This window comes from Microcaecilia unicolor, chromosome 1, assembly GCF_901765095.1.
Source record: "Microcaecilia unicolor chromosome 1, aMicUni1.1, whole genome shotgun sequence".
NCBI classification, from domain to species: domain Eukaryota; kingdom Metazoa; phylum Chordata; class Amphibia; order Gymnophiona; family Siphonopidae; genus Microcaecilia; species Microcaecilia unicolor.
In genome coordinates this window covers 184,451,686-184,465,456 of record NC_044031.1, presented here as the reverse complement: position 1 = coordinate 184,465,456, position 13,771 = coordinate 184,451,686, and the positions used below count along the sequence as shown (strand labels likewise).

Genomic DNA, 13,771 nt, shown 5'->3' with positions numbered 1-13,771 from the left:
TTTTCCTCTTTGCAATCCTCATTCTCCACCGGCTTTTGCAACCGGACGGTGGGTTTGCTGTCTCTTAACTGTGAAGCACCAGAGGTCTCACCCTGAGGACTCCCGCTGTTCCTGCTACAATTAGCACTGGTGTTCAGACTCTCAGGGTTCTCCTTACTAATTCGTGGTAAAGGACAATTCCTCCTTTCGCTCTGACAATTTCTTGCGATATGTCCGGGCTCCTGGCATCTGTAACAGATTACCTCCCCAGAGGAAGTTCTAGAAGGTCCCACATAGTAATCTCTCTGCCCTCCACGAGCACCAGCATACGTCCGGTTATCTCTTTCTCGTTCTTTTCTCTGGTGGCCCCACTCCTCCTCCTGACGTTCGCACATCCTAGACAGCATGTTGGTCATTTGATGCAGCATCGCTACTGTAGCCGTCTCTACGGGTCGCCCAGCTCTTCCATAATCCCCTGCATCTTCCCGGGGTCTCTGTAGAATTCTCTTGGGGGACTCCCAGTGAGCCAAACCCCGCTCTTCTCCTGCCCAACGAATAGCCGCTTGCATTAACTCTGCAAAGGATAAGCCAGGATTATCTTCATTCCTTTTCGAGACCTCTCTCCTCAGGACTTCATCACGCAGTCCGATGATGAACTGCTCCTTAAGGGTCTCATCTGGATCCCCGACCCTTCTCCAGTCCCTTTTCATTATTGCTTCTAACATTCCTTGCAGCTTGTAGGCAAATACGCTGATGGGTTCTCTTTCGCCCTGCCGGATGTTGTAAAATTCCTGTATCCTCAGGCCCAAAGCCACAGTATCGCCGTATACTTGCTTCAGTAAATTATAGATTTCTTCCACCGTGCAGTCGCGTGGTAACGAATACTTAACGGTGTCCAACGCTATCCCCTTCAAGTGGTCACGCACCACCTCCACTTGGTCCTCCACAGGTACTCTCAATATTCTTAACCGGGACTTCATCTTGTCCACCCATTCTTCAATCTTTAAATCTTCCGGACCTCTAGGAAAACCGTGAAAGTCCGGCACGGTTCTGTCCTGTGGTATCACAATCGTCTGAGTGAGGATCTGCGGGATAGCTCTAGCTCCAGCGGCTTCTCCCTCCATCTTCTTGATCTTACAGGAACCGGAATCACCCCAGAGACAGAAATTCCCAGGGGAACAAGACCCAGGACAAAAGAAATTTCCCCAAAATAAAACACACTTAAACCTGGAAACCTTTATTTAAATTGCTTCACCTAAATGGGAAAATTCTTCACAACTGTTAGTCAATTCCTGAGCTTCACAGTTTTATCCTTTGGTACCGCAACTTCAGGAGAAATCCTGCCGACTACGCCAAAATTGTCGTTGTACCCCCCTCATTCCTCAGTGTAAAGTGTCCCTGAGCACTTAAAATTTCTTTCAGTGCCCAGAATCACCTCACCAAGGACGGAGAGGCCGACAGTTCACTAACCACGCCTCAAAATCTCAAAGAAAATGAGGGGAAAAATAAGCTAATTTTGGATTTGTCCTGCTTTTGAAATAACCAAACGGAAAAAATGATTAACCAAAAACAACAAGATTTTAATTCAATTCAAATACTAAAGAATAAATTATTAATTAACAGACTTTAACCACTAACCTTAACATTTATATTCTAGTGCAAAAGAAATGTACTTTACAATTGTATAACTTTTTTCTCTTTTTCAGAATTTCCCTCTCTGGTATCGATACCAAGATTCTTATCAGATAAGTATTAATTGTAAATTTTTCTTTCTGAATAATTTCTTTCTTAACTCTCCCTTGTATCTCAACTTTAAAGAGTTGATACTTTGTGTCCTTTTTCTCTTCCCTTTTCTCACAGGTCCTCGTAAGACAACCCCAGTGACCCAACTCAGGTAAGTAAAAATTATTTCGCTGTCCTGTCACTGTGTTGTCACTTAGCTGTGGTTTTTTTCTGATGCAGAATCCTTCACGGTCTTTCTTGCGTGGGAGCTCAGGTTTTCCAGACTTCTTTGCCACTGTCTTTGCCACCGTCACCCTACACCTCACTCTTAATAAAAATAAATGGAAGGAAAACCCTATCTACTTAACCAACCCCTTCTCACACTAAATGACTTAAAAGTATATAATTTATAACACAGGGCAACACTTAACTAAGAAAATTAAAATAACTATACCCTCGCTAAACCCCCTAACCTTACTTATTTTTCCCTAAACTAATGAGCTCAAACATATATACACCTCCTTACACCTTTCACCAGAAAAAATTTCAAAACACTTCCAACTCACCACTTTCCCCTCACACACTGCCCTCCTATCACCAAACTCAGTCAAAATCCCACTTCCAACCTTCTCAAAATCACTCCAAACTCACCACATTAACCACACCACCAAACACACTTCCTTCCACCTCCACAGTCACCAGCGCTCTGCCAACTGTCCCACTGACCGTTTCCTAGGAGACGGCTGCTTGGCTTGGGATTCCGCCCTCAGCCAGCCAATCCCTAGTCCTGCTCAACATTCCAACTCTCCCTGCTGACAAGCGGAATGTTGAGCAGCACTGCTCAACCCCCATTTTAACTGAAAAATCCCCATAGAAATCAATGGGAAATTCTTCAATTAATATAAAACCCCTATAAATTTCCATCAAATTACCCCAAATTTCCCATGCCAATTAAACCTCCCATCCTCTATTAAACGGTGTTTTTAAAATTTAAATATCCCAACATTTAACCCCGCCACGCAACAATCTTCTAAAAACCCCTGAAAAAATTCCTAAAAAATTTAAAACCTATTTCAAAAATTTTAATATTCCCCTCTGAACCTACTCCGTCGAATTTAACCAGTTAACCCTTTCCTAACCCCTTAAAACTAGACCCCCCCAAAATGACCCCCTTAAATTATTCAAATTCAAAAACTAATATACCAGAAAAATCCCAAAAAATTCCCCGACCCCAAATCCAAAAACAGAATTTAAAAATCATTAACCGTTAAATTTCTAAAAATCAAAAACCGCATTAATACAATTTAAAAATAAACTAATTTAAATTCTGGGTTAAAAACCCCTTACCTGCTTTCCCGATTTTCCTCACACACGACCACTCCCATTGGATCCGGTCCCGGACGTCCTCAGTCAAAATCGGAGGCAAAAACAAAAAACCTCCGAAGCCGGCCCAAAATTTAGGCCCCGGATTCGGCCTAGTCAGACAAACACGCGTTGCCGGTTTGTGCATGAGGCGCGCCGCCTCATGCACGCGCGCGCCGACGTCTCACACACATCGCCGGCTTCCTTCTCCTTCCCAGCTCTCTTCTTCAGGCCAGAACCAGCCCACAAAAACCCGACGCCGCTCCCCGCAGCAGTTCCCTCTCTCGCGACGCTCCACCCCGCTCCGGTTCCGGGGATGTGCCCCCGAACCGTCACCCCCGATATTTACTGGCCCAAACAGGGCCCGAAAACGTCCCACATCGCTCTTCACTCCCGGGGACGTGCTTAATCGTCCCGGGAGCAAAAAAAAAAAACAAAATTGCGGCGCTGCCTCACGGACTAGCCCCCCCCCCCCGGAGCCCAAAACAGACCCGGGGTAAGTTTTTATATTTATTTTTTTTTTCTTTAACCCTTAACCCTTGTTACATGATCTAGAAATCAGAATGACAAATGAGGTGATTAAATTTGCAGATAACACAAAACTATTCAAAGTTGTCAAGACACATGTGGATTGTGAAAAATTGCAGTAAGATCTTAGGAAATTAGAAGACTGGGCATCCAAATGGCAGATGAAATTTAATGTGGACAAATGTAAAATGATACACATTGGAAAGAATAATCTGAATCACAGTTACTTGATGCTAGCATCTACCTTAGGAGTTGGCACTCAAGAGAAAAATCTAGGTATCATTGTTGACAATATGCTGAAATCTTCTGCCCAGTGTACAGCGGCAGCCAAAAAAGCCAACAGTATGCTAGGAATTATTAGGAAAGGGATGCAAAATAAGACCCAAAATATTGTAATGCCTCTGTATTGTTCCATGGGGCAACCTCACCTTGAGTATTGCGTTCAATTCTGGTCAACGTATATCAAAAAAGATAGCGGAATTGGAAAAGGTTCAAAGAAGAACGACCAAAATCATAAAAGGGATGGAATTCCTCCCATATGAGGAAAGGCTAAAGAAGTTATGGCTCTTCAGCTTGGAAAAGAGATGGCTGAGGGGGGATATGATCCTGAGTGGTGTCGAATGGATAAAAGCGAATAATACTTCTGTTCTGTTTTCACTGAAGAAAATCCTGGAGAAGGACCACGATTGACTGGCAAAAGTACATATGAGAATGGAGCGGATATAGCACTGTTCACGGAAGAGAGTGTTTATGAACAACTTGAAAATCTAAAGGTGGACACAGCCATGGGACCGGACGGGATCCATCCCAGAATATTGAGAGACAGGTTCTGGCGGGTCCTTTTAAAGATTTGTTTAATAAATCCTTGGAGATGGGGGAGGTTCCTTGGGAGAACAGCAGATGTGGTCCCTCTTCACAAAAGTGGTGATAGGGAAGAAGCTGGAAACTACAGGCCGGTAAGCCTCACTTCGGTTATTGGAAAACTAATGGAAGCGATGCTGAAGGCAAGGATAGTGAATTTCCTGGAATCCAATAAATTGCAAGATCCAAGACAACATGGTTTTACCAAAGGTAAATCGTGCCAAACGAATCTCATAATTCTTTGACTGGGTGACCAGGGAATTGAATCAATGACATGCGATAGACGTAATCTATTTAGATTTCATCAAAGCCTTTGGCACGGTTCCTCACAGGAGGCTCTTAAATAAACTTGACAGGCTAAAGATAGGATCCGACGTGGTGAACTGGATTAGGAACTGGTTGATGGACAGATGCCAGAGGGTGGTGATTAATGGAATTCGCTCGGATGAGGGAAAGGTGAGTAGCAGAGTGCCTCAGGGATCGGTGCTGGAGCCGATTTGGTTAATATATTTGTGAATGACATTGCCAAAGGGTTAGAAGGTAAAGTTTGCCTTTTTGCGGATAATACCAAGATTTGTAACAGAGTGGACACCCCGGAGGGAGTGAAAAACATGAAAAAGGATCTGCAGAAGCTAGAAGAATGGTCTAGAAATATTTCCTCAAAGGAGTGAAGCCTGTGAAAACTGGGATTACTTTAATCAGTGGGATTTGAATTAGAGACTTAAGTATATGTATTGTTAAATAACTTCTGGTTTCAATTAAGTATGTTCTTCAGGGAATTGGCAAGCTTACAGAGCGAAATTGGGGTGAGATGGGCCCTAAATGTGGAACACTTAGGATGACCTTACCATATATGTTTTGTTACTGCCCAAGGATACAAACCTTTCGGCTACAAATCATGGACCTCTTGAGACCCATCATGAATTACCTGGTGCCAATCCAACCTGATTATCTACTTTTTTAGGATGGGCACCTTCCCCGGTCTCTCTGGCTGGGAATAGGGTATTCCTTGCTAAAACCCTGCTCATAGCAAAAAAAGTCATCCTGATAAACTGGCAGGAAGCAAAACCTTTGGGTTTACAACAATGGAGGGATCTGATATTTAACTTGTTACTTTTTTAAAGGAGAAATGCAGGACAGGGAAATTCTCCCAAGTGGAAATTATTTCAATTGACCCGGGAATCTTATTGGAGTTTAGTGCTAAATAAATAAATGGATGTTGTGGGAGTGAGGAGGAGAGTATCTCTAGGGACTGGGGTTGAGGGGAAAGTTAAGTATCTGTATGCAGCTTACCTTTCTATAAGCAACTTGTACTTGATTGATACACTGAGGGAGGTTATACTATAAAATGCAAATGGTGACTTCTCATTTGAGGAGTTCTATACAAACTTTTGCTTTGTTTGCGACTTGCTTCTCTGGTGGGATGGAGGTGCGGATAAAAGTCCTCCATGGAGGCAATCTAATACTGCAACCCCATTGAAGTGTTGGTTTGTTTTACATCATGATATATAATGTTATTTGATCATTGTATTTGTTACTGTTTTAGTTAAGAAGTTCCTAATAAAGATGAAAAAAAAGAGAAAGAATGTAATCAGATGTATTATTTCTAACTAATACTGGACAATAAGTATGTTTTCAATGAAATGACTTGACTATACACCGTATTGGCCTTGAAGAAGCCAACCAGATGATCAATGTGGAATAATGAATTAGACGACTAATATCTGGGGATAATCAGGTAAATATCACGTGTTTTTTTTTTTGTTTTGTTTACTGTTTAATTGATCTCCTTGTCTTGTTTCACTCTCCCTATTTAGTGGTCTAAGGAAGAGAATATAATTACCTGACTGAAATAATTCCTATATATTACTTTCTCTGTATTTCCGGCAAGTTGTTTTATCGCTTGTAAAAATTTAAATGGTTATAAATAAAAAATGTTAAAAAAGAAGAATGGTCTAATGTTTGGCAATTAAAATTCAATGCGAAGAAATGCAAAGTGATGCACTTAGGGAGTAGAAATCCATGGGAGATATATGTATTAGGCGGTGAGATTCTGATATGTACAGACAGGGAGAGGGATCTTGGGGTGATAGTATCTAAGGATCTGAAGGTGACGAAACAGAGTGACAAGGCAGTGGCCATAGCCAGAAGGATGATAGGCTGTATAGAGAGAGGTGTGACCAGCAGAAGAAAGGAGGTGTTGATGCCCCTGTACAAGTCACTGGTGAGGCCCCACTTGGAGTATTGTGTTCAGTTTTTGAGGCCATATCTTGCTAAGGATGTAAAAAGAATTGAGGCGGTGCAAAGAAAAGCTATAAAAATGGTATGGGATTTGCGTTATAGGACATATAAGGAGAGACTTGCTGACCTGAACATGTATTCACACCGGAGTCTGTAACCACCTCTCCGGAACTATGTAAGCTACTTTGCAGGGCCGTGCCAACGCGGTAAGTGAGGTAAGTGTGGCAGGGGGGCGCCGTCCTCTGGGGGGCGCCCCGCCGCGCCATGCTTGCCTCGCCCTCCCGCTCCCATGTCCCAACTGCCCGCCCTCTTCTCCCCCCAACAAAATCTCTTTTAAATTTACCTCCATCCGGCTGGCAGGGCAACGAACGGCGCAGCGTCAGTGAAGGAGGTGGCGCTCCCGACGTCTCTACTAGTCTTCCCTTCGCTCAATGTCCCGCCTTCTTCTGACGTCAAGGAAATGACTGCATCAGACTGGACAGAACAGGAATGGAGGGTCTGGGGCCAACCCAACCACCAAGGAACTCTTTTTTATTATTCAGATTAAAAATATTACACTGCAAATAATACTTGATAAAGAAAAGCAAAATACAACAAAAAAATCTAGTAAACTTAACAAATACATTATAAATATGCTACTTAGACCACAATGTGGGTAGATCCAAAATTAGATTAAAAAAAACAACCCAGAGCTAGAAAAAAATACCAAAAAAAAAGAAAAGAGGAAATAAAGAAGGGAGAACATCTGATCATAATATTACCCCATATATATATATATATATATATATATATATATATATATATATATATATATATATATATATATATATATATATATATATATATATATATATATATCCCAGGATTTAACTTGCCTCATGACTAGCTAGGAGAAGTTCAAAACGTTTAGCATCTAACAAAAATTTCCACTATTAGATTAATAAAATATCGTTTTGAGGAAATAATAAAATAACCACACATTTACATAGAAAAACACAAAACACATCTACTCTTTGCCCCTAGACAGGCAACCAACGCAAAAAAAGTTAATTCTATTTTTTAGCGTGTGGGCAGCTTGTGCCAATCCCATACTACCACAAGACACCTGCAGTAGTACTTTTTAACCTGCGGTAAGCACATGCGAGTGTTTATCACAGCTTAGTAAAAGGACCCCCACACCTATTACAAAAACAAACAATCTGAATACATGATCATGATCCTGAAGAAATATTTAAAAAACATGCTGGCTGAAGGTCATGTAAATATAGAAAACTATCCAAACTCACATAGCTAATGGAAAGCAATGAGCACAAATGCTTGTAGTCTAAGTAAAAAGCTTCAAGATTTGCAAGCCCTGATGTTTGAGGAAAACTTGGATATTGTTGCTATTACAGACACATGGTTCAATGATTCCCATGAATGGGATGCTACCATACCAGGATATAATCTTTTTAGGAAAGATAGGCGAGGCTGAAAAGATGGATGAGTGGTGCTGTATGTGAAAAACAATATCAGAGCAGCTGAAATGCGGGGAACCTGGGGAACGGAAGAGGCTATATGGATCATCCTGGAAAGAGAAGATGGAACCTCTATCCACATGGGTGTTATATACAGACCTCCGGCACAAATGGAGAAGATATTCATAAGTACATAAGTAGTGCCATACTGGGAAAGACCAAAGGTCCATCTAGCCCAGCATCCTGTCACCGACAGTGGCCAATCCAGGTCAAGGGCACCTGGCACGCTCCCCAAACGTAAAAACATTCCAGACAAGTTATACCTAAAAATGAAAGGGGAGGCAGTATTGTTGAGAGATTTCAACTTGCCTGATGTGAATTGGAACATCCCGTCGACAGAATCGGAAAGAAGTAGAGAGATCGTGGATGCCTGTGAAAATGCCTTGCTCAGACAAATGGTGATGGAACCCACACGGGAAGGGTCAACGCTGGATAAAGTGCTCACAAATAGAGGAAGTGTTTCCAATGTCCGTGTGGGTGCCCACCTAAGTAATGGTGATCATCACGCAATATGGTTTGATATGTGCAAAAGTGATGTGTGGACGCACAAAACTCAAAGTGCTGAATTTCAGACATACTGATTTGGGTAAAATGGGGGAATATCTGAAGAAGGAGCTGATGGCAGGGGTAGGCATTGCAGAAGTGGAAGCGCAGTAATACAAGCTGAAAACTGCTATAAATATGGCAACTGATCTTTACACAAGGAAAGTAAACAAAAACAAGAGAAACAGAAAGCCTATATGGTTCTTCAAACAACTAGCTGAAAAAATAAGGGCAAAAGAGGTTTCGTTCAAGGAATACAGAAGAACACAATGAGAGGATAATGGTGGAGATGCAAATGGTAACGGAATTCAACAATGTGTTAGGATAAACACAAAGGAATCCTATTTGGAAGGAATGGATCCAAAAAAGCTTAGTGGAGATTAGGTAGCAACACTGCTAATTGGGAAGCAAAGCCAGTGCTGTGCAAGACTTCTGTGCTCTAATTGTGGCTGAATAGATTTCGATGGGCCGCAGTGGAGCTTTTTCAATAATTTCAGAAATTTAGAACAATGACAGTGCCGGGCAGACTTCTATGGTCTGTGCCCTGAAAATGGCAAGGACAAATCAAGATCAGACATACATATGAGGTATCACATCATACCATATATAATAAGTTTATCTTGTTGGGCAGACTGGATGGACAGTACAGGTCTTTATCTGCCGTCATATACTATGTTACTATGGAGCTCATTTTCAAAAGAGAAAAGCGTCCCAAAAGTGGTATAAATCTGCATTTGCATATTTTCTAAATCAATTTTTAGACATTTTTCTATGAAATTCGTCAGAAGTGCATTCAAATCACAAAGGGGTGTGTCAGGTGTGTGTTAAGGGTGGGATCTGGGCGTTTCTAACACTTGGACATTTTTCTGCCATAACAGAACAAAAGAAAAACATCCAGGGCTATAAGTTGGACGTTTTGGTCTAGACCTGTTTTATTAATGAATAAGGCACAAAAAAGTGCCCTAAATGACCAGATGACCACTGGAGAGACTCAGGGAATGAACTTCCCTTACTCCCTCAGTGGTCACTAGCCCCTCCCACCCTCAAAAAATGTGATTAAAAACATTACTTACCAGCCTCAGATGTTATACTCAGGTCCATTACAGCTGCATGCAGGTCCCTGTAGTAGTCTAGTAGTGGATGTAGAGCACGACAGACAAGTGAACCCATGTCCATACCCCCCTACCTGTTACACTTGTGGTGGAAACTGTGAGCCCTCCAAAACTCATCCAAAACTCATTATACCCACATATAGGTGTCCCCTTCACCTATAAGAACTATTGTAGTGGTGAAGAGTTGGGGGTAGTGGGTTTTGGGGTCTCAGCAGACAAGGGAGCAACTGTGAGATGTGTCCTTGGGATCATTTATTTGAAGTCCACTGCAGTACCCCCTAGGTTGTCCATTGCTCTCCTGGGATGTCCTGTGTGGCCAGTCTACTAAGAATGTTGGCTCCTCCTACATCCCAATGGCTTGATTTTGTGCATTTTTCACTTGGACATTTTTTTTTTTTTTCTGAAAATTGACCAAAAAGATAAATGCACAGAGCACAAAAACATCTAGCAGATAGCCATTTTCAATAAAAATGTTTGTAAATGGCTATATTCCCCACTTGAATTGTGGACATTTTTAGCAAAACGTCTAAAGTTAGACTTAGACATCATATTGAAAATGTCCCTCCACATTACAATGTAGCTCGTTGCAGAACTTCAGCATCAGAATGTTCCAGAAACCCTGTTATCTACTGAGAGATCACTGATTTTCTGGGGATTACCACTAACTGCTCCACCTGCAGCTAACTCTTGCTGCTCTTAGCTTTTAAAGGTATATAATAATCTTTAGAAAAGGTGGAATGTGTAAAACTTTTTCCATTTATTTTTAAAACAAATCTTGAGAGGACATCAATGTGTATTTAGGAAAATTAAGGAGATGAAGTGTTAAGAAACGTAAAGCATTTTTCATATTTTCCAATTATTTTTATGAACCCCATTATTCTTAATCAGGGAAACTGTACCTTCTGAAATTCAGCTTCCTGACCATCTAAAGTGTCCATCCTTTTCTCAGACTTCTTGGTGTCTTTAACTATCACCTCTAGAGAGGAGCACGTAGAAGAAACCAATTTATTGAGAGCAGCAAGTGAATTATGTATATCAGCTAATATATCCCATAGCAAAGACATAGTCATGGTATCAGGTTTCACCAAAGGTGGAATAACCACATTTACCCCAGAGACCATATCTTTGATAGTTGGGGGACCATCTTTCTCTCCACTTCTCAGAGACGTTTCGGAAGAGTTCACATCTGTCTCTGTTTTGCTCTGAATTCTCTCCATAGGCACTGACATCCTCAGCAACTCCAAATCAACCTGTTAGTCTTCCTCCACAGAGCCTGTGGCAGTACTCACTAAGGTAAAGCAATTTGGGACTCAGAGGGAAAGTCCCTAGACTTCCCATAGAAAATACAGGAAGCAGACACGGAACAACACCAGTTCATGTCTACCTTCAGGTGGCCATATTGGATCCCCCCACCACCAAGGAACTTTTGTGGGTGGGAGGATAGAATCAGGGAATCCAGGCTGCTTATTTTATTTATTTATATATATATATATATATATATTTTTTTTTTTTTTTTTTTTAATTTATTAGGATTTATTCTCCCTGCCTGTGAATGTGTGAGTCATTCTCCATTCACATATTTACTCAAGATGCAGCAAATGGCTGCATATTATCACAGCAGTGAGCCATTGTGCTTTTTTTTTTTTCTGACTGCCACATTTTAATGCTGTGGTAATTTGCATGCTATTACTTTGTTTCAAGGTTCAATTTATTTGATATACTGCAAATTTTCAAAAGAAACCTAAGCAGTTGACACTTTATAAAGTATATCAGGGAAGGGAGAAAATAACACAGGACAAAATATCACAAAAGGACAGTGGGGAAAGGAAAGATTACAAATTAAAACAAACGGTAATAAGGGAAAAGAAAGTAAAACCAGGAAGCTTGGGACTGTCTCATTATTATTCTTATTGTAACCCTGGTCTCACCACACACTGTCTGGGCACCAGCTAGCTCATTGCAGGTCCAGGGCCACAAAAATACAAAGAGGAGGGAAAGACTTTCTTTTTAGTCACTTCACACACACTGAGCTGAGCGCAGGCCGGGGTCAGATAAAGATCTGGAAGGCCATAGGATTTGAGCTGAGGCTTTATTACTCTAAATTTTTTTCTCTTATTTTTACCAGGCTGGGGGTAAATAAATTTAACACCCTGTTTTCCGTCCTATCTATGGGCTCTGAGGTCTGTGGGGACTAATCACAATTACCTGGCCTCAGGTAGTGCAGGCAAAGATGGAACATATACACCTGTAACAAAGTATAAAAATAGCATTCTGGAATATAATTAGTTGTAATTGAGTACTTAGATAATCAGGCATAATGTCCCTCCAACAGCAAACTCCAAGTTCACTATAGTCCAAAATAAACACTAAAAGAATAGGACACAAGGATCAGATATTATAAGAATAATAGAAAAGTGCATTTATTAGTAATATTGGCGGCAGTAAGCAATGCAACTCAGAGGCAATGCACTTATGCAGAATTACACAAAATGATGGTAAAGTTCCGAGTTTATGTACCTATTGAAGGTAAGGCAGAGAATGCACACTTAGCCTAGTCCTGAATTATTAGGGTACCTAACACCCTAGGCACTATAAAAAGAAAGAAAGACAAGTTCAACCTGACAGATGGAGAAAGCTCTCACACTCATGAACTCCGGAGACGGGGACAGTCAGGCACTCTGTAAAGGAGACAGGTAACACAGCTGGAATAGCAGATGGTTGCAGCAGGTAGGATCTCCCCAGCAGGAAAAGAGCATGCACGCAGGTGATGCCACAGATTAATGAGCCTTCATCATGTGGCTGGCTCGGGCCAGCTGATAGCAGCTCTTGCCTGAACTGCCCAAGATAACAGCCAGCATCTATTAGGCTTATGGAAAAGCTTTTTATACCTTTTCCTCTAGTTTAGTGCTATGCTGACTAGGACAACAAAGTCTGGTGTTTTCCAGTGTTGTGTCTTTAGGGGCCCAAACAACTGATTTCTTCTGCCCATGATTTCTTCTGCCCAGCTCTGTAAACAGGGTTGTTATTGAAAATTATTTTGCCTGGGAAGTCATGCCTGGCTCCGAACTTAATGTGTCAGCAATGTGCCTGAGGTCTGCTTCATGAATAAACCTCTACGTGAGAACTGACACTGATCTAAGACTGTTACAGTCAGGTTCACAGTATAAAATAATGCCTTTTCTATAGGCCACTTTTGTCCCCACAGTTCCCTTTGACTCAGAGCAGGATTAAGGCATAATCAAAATACTATAGGCTTGTGCCTAGGGCCCCAAAATTTAGGAAGGGCTCCCAAACAGATTTTTTCCCTGGTAAATCATCTGTTCATAGAAAGAAGAACTACTGGAGGGGGGAAGTGGTTGGAGGGATTACAGTAACCCAGATCTCTCATCACCCTCCCACCCATGCATTACTTTCCACTCAGCAGTAAGAGTTGACAAACACTGCTTTTTAGTTCCTCTGTTGATTTTCCTCTGCAGTCAGAACCACATGAGGCCCCCATTTCTGAGAGTTTTAAAATATATTTATATTATTGTAAAACCCCAGGTATGTAGAACACTCCTGCTTCATAGTGCCAAGGACCTTGGTTAGGGCCAGATGTTTTTTCCACATCATACGGAGTGCATATAATTGAGAGGAAAGACCCCTTCACTCTCCCCCACAATCTCACTCCTCTTCAGGGTCACTTAGATAATGGATAGTCATTCCTCTCAAGGTATCTTCTGGAGGCAGTGAGAAGGGGAAAATAAAAGCTTATACACCTCCAGATAAGGTGAAGGGTTAGATTAATTACTATACCTGTTTTAAAAACCAGACCCAAAGGAAGAATTGAACGCAAATTTCTCTGCTTCCAATAGGTTATACTTTATTAAAGGAGGAATTCATCAATAGACTTAGCATGCACTAAAT

General features: G+C 41.4%; 1 protein-coding gene across 1 annotated transcript in view; it reads right to left on the bottom strand.

Moving 5' to 3' along the window:
• LOC115470195 (glutamate decarboxylase 1-like) overlaps positions 1 to 12,535 on the bottom strand; it is a 137,667-nt gene extending 125,132 nt beyond the window's left edge. Inside the window, exon 1 of the mRNA XM_030203161.1 lies at positions 12,484 to 12,535. The gene's annotated coding sequence lies outside the window, so the exon portion shown is untranslated. The remainder of the gene's footprint in view (positions 1 to 12,483) is intronic.
• Positions 12,536 to 13,771: the final 1,236 nt, after the last annotated feature.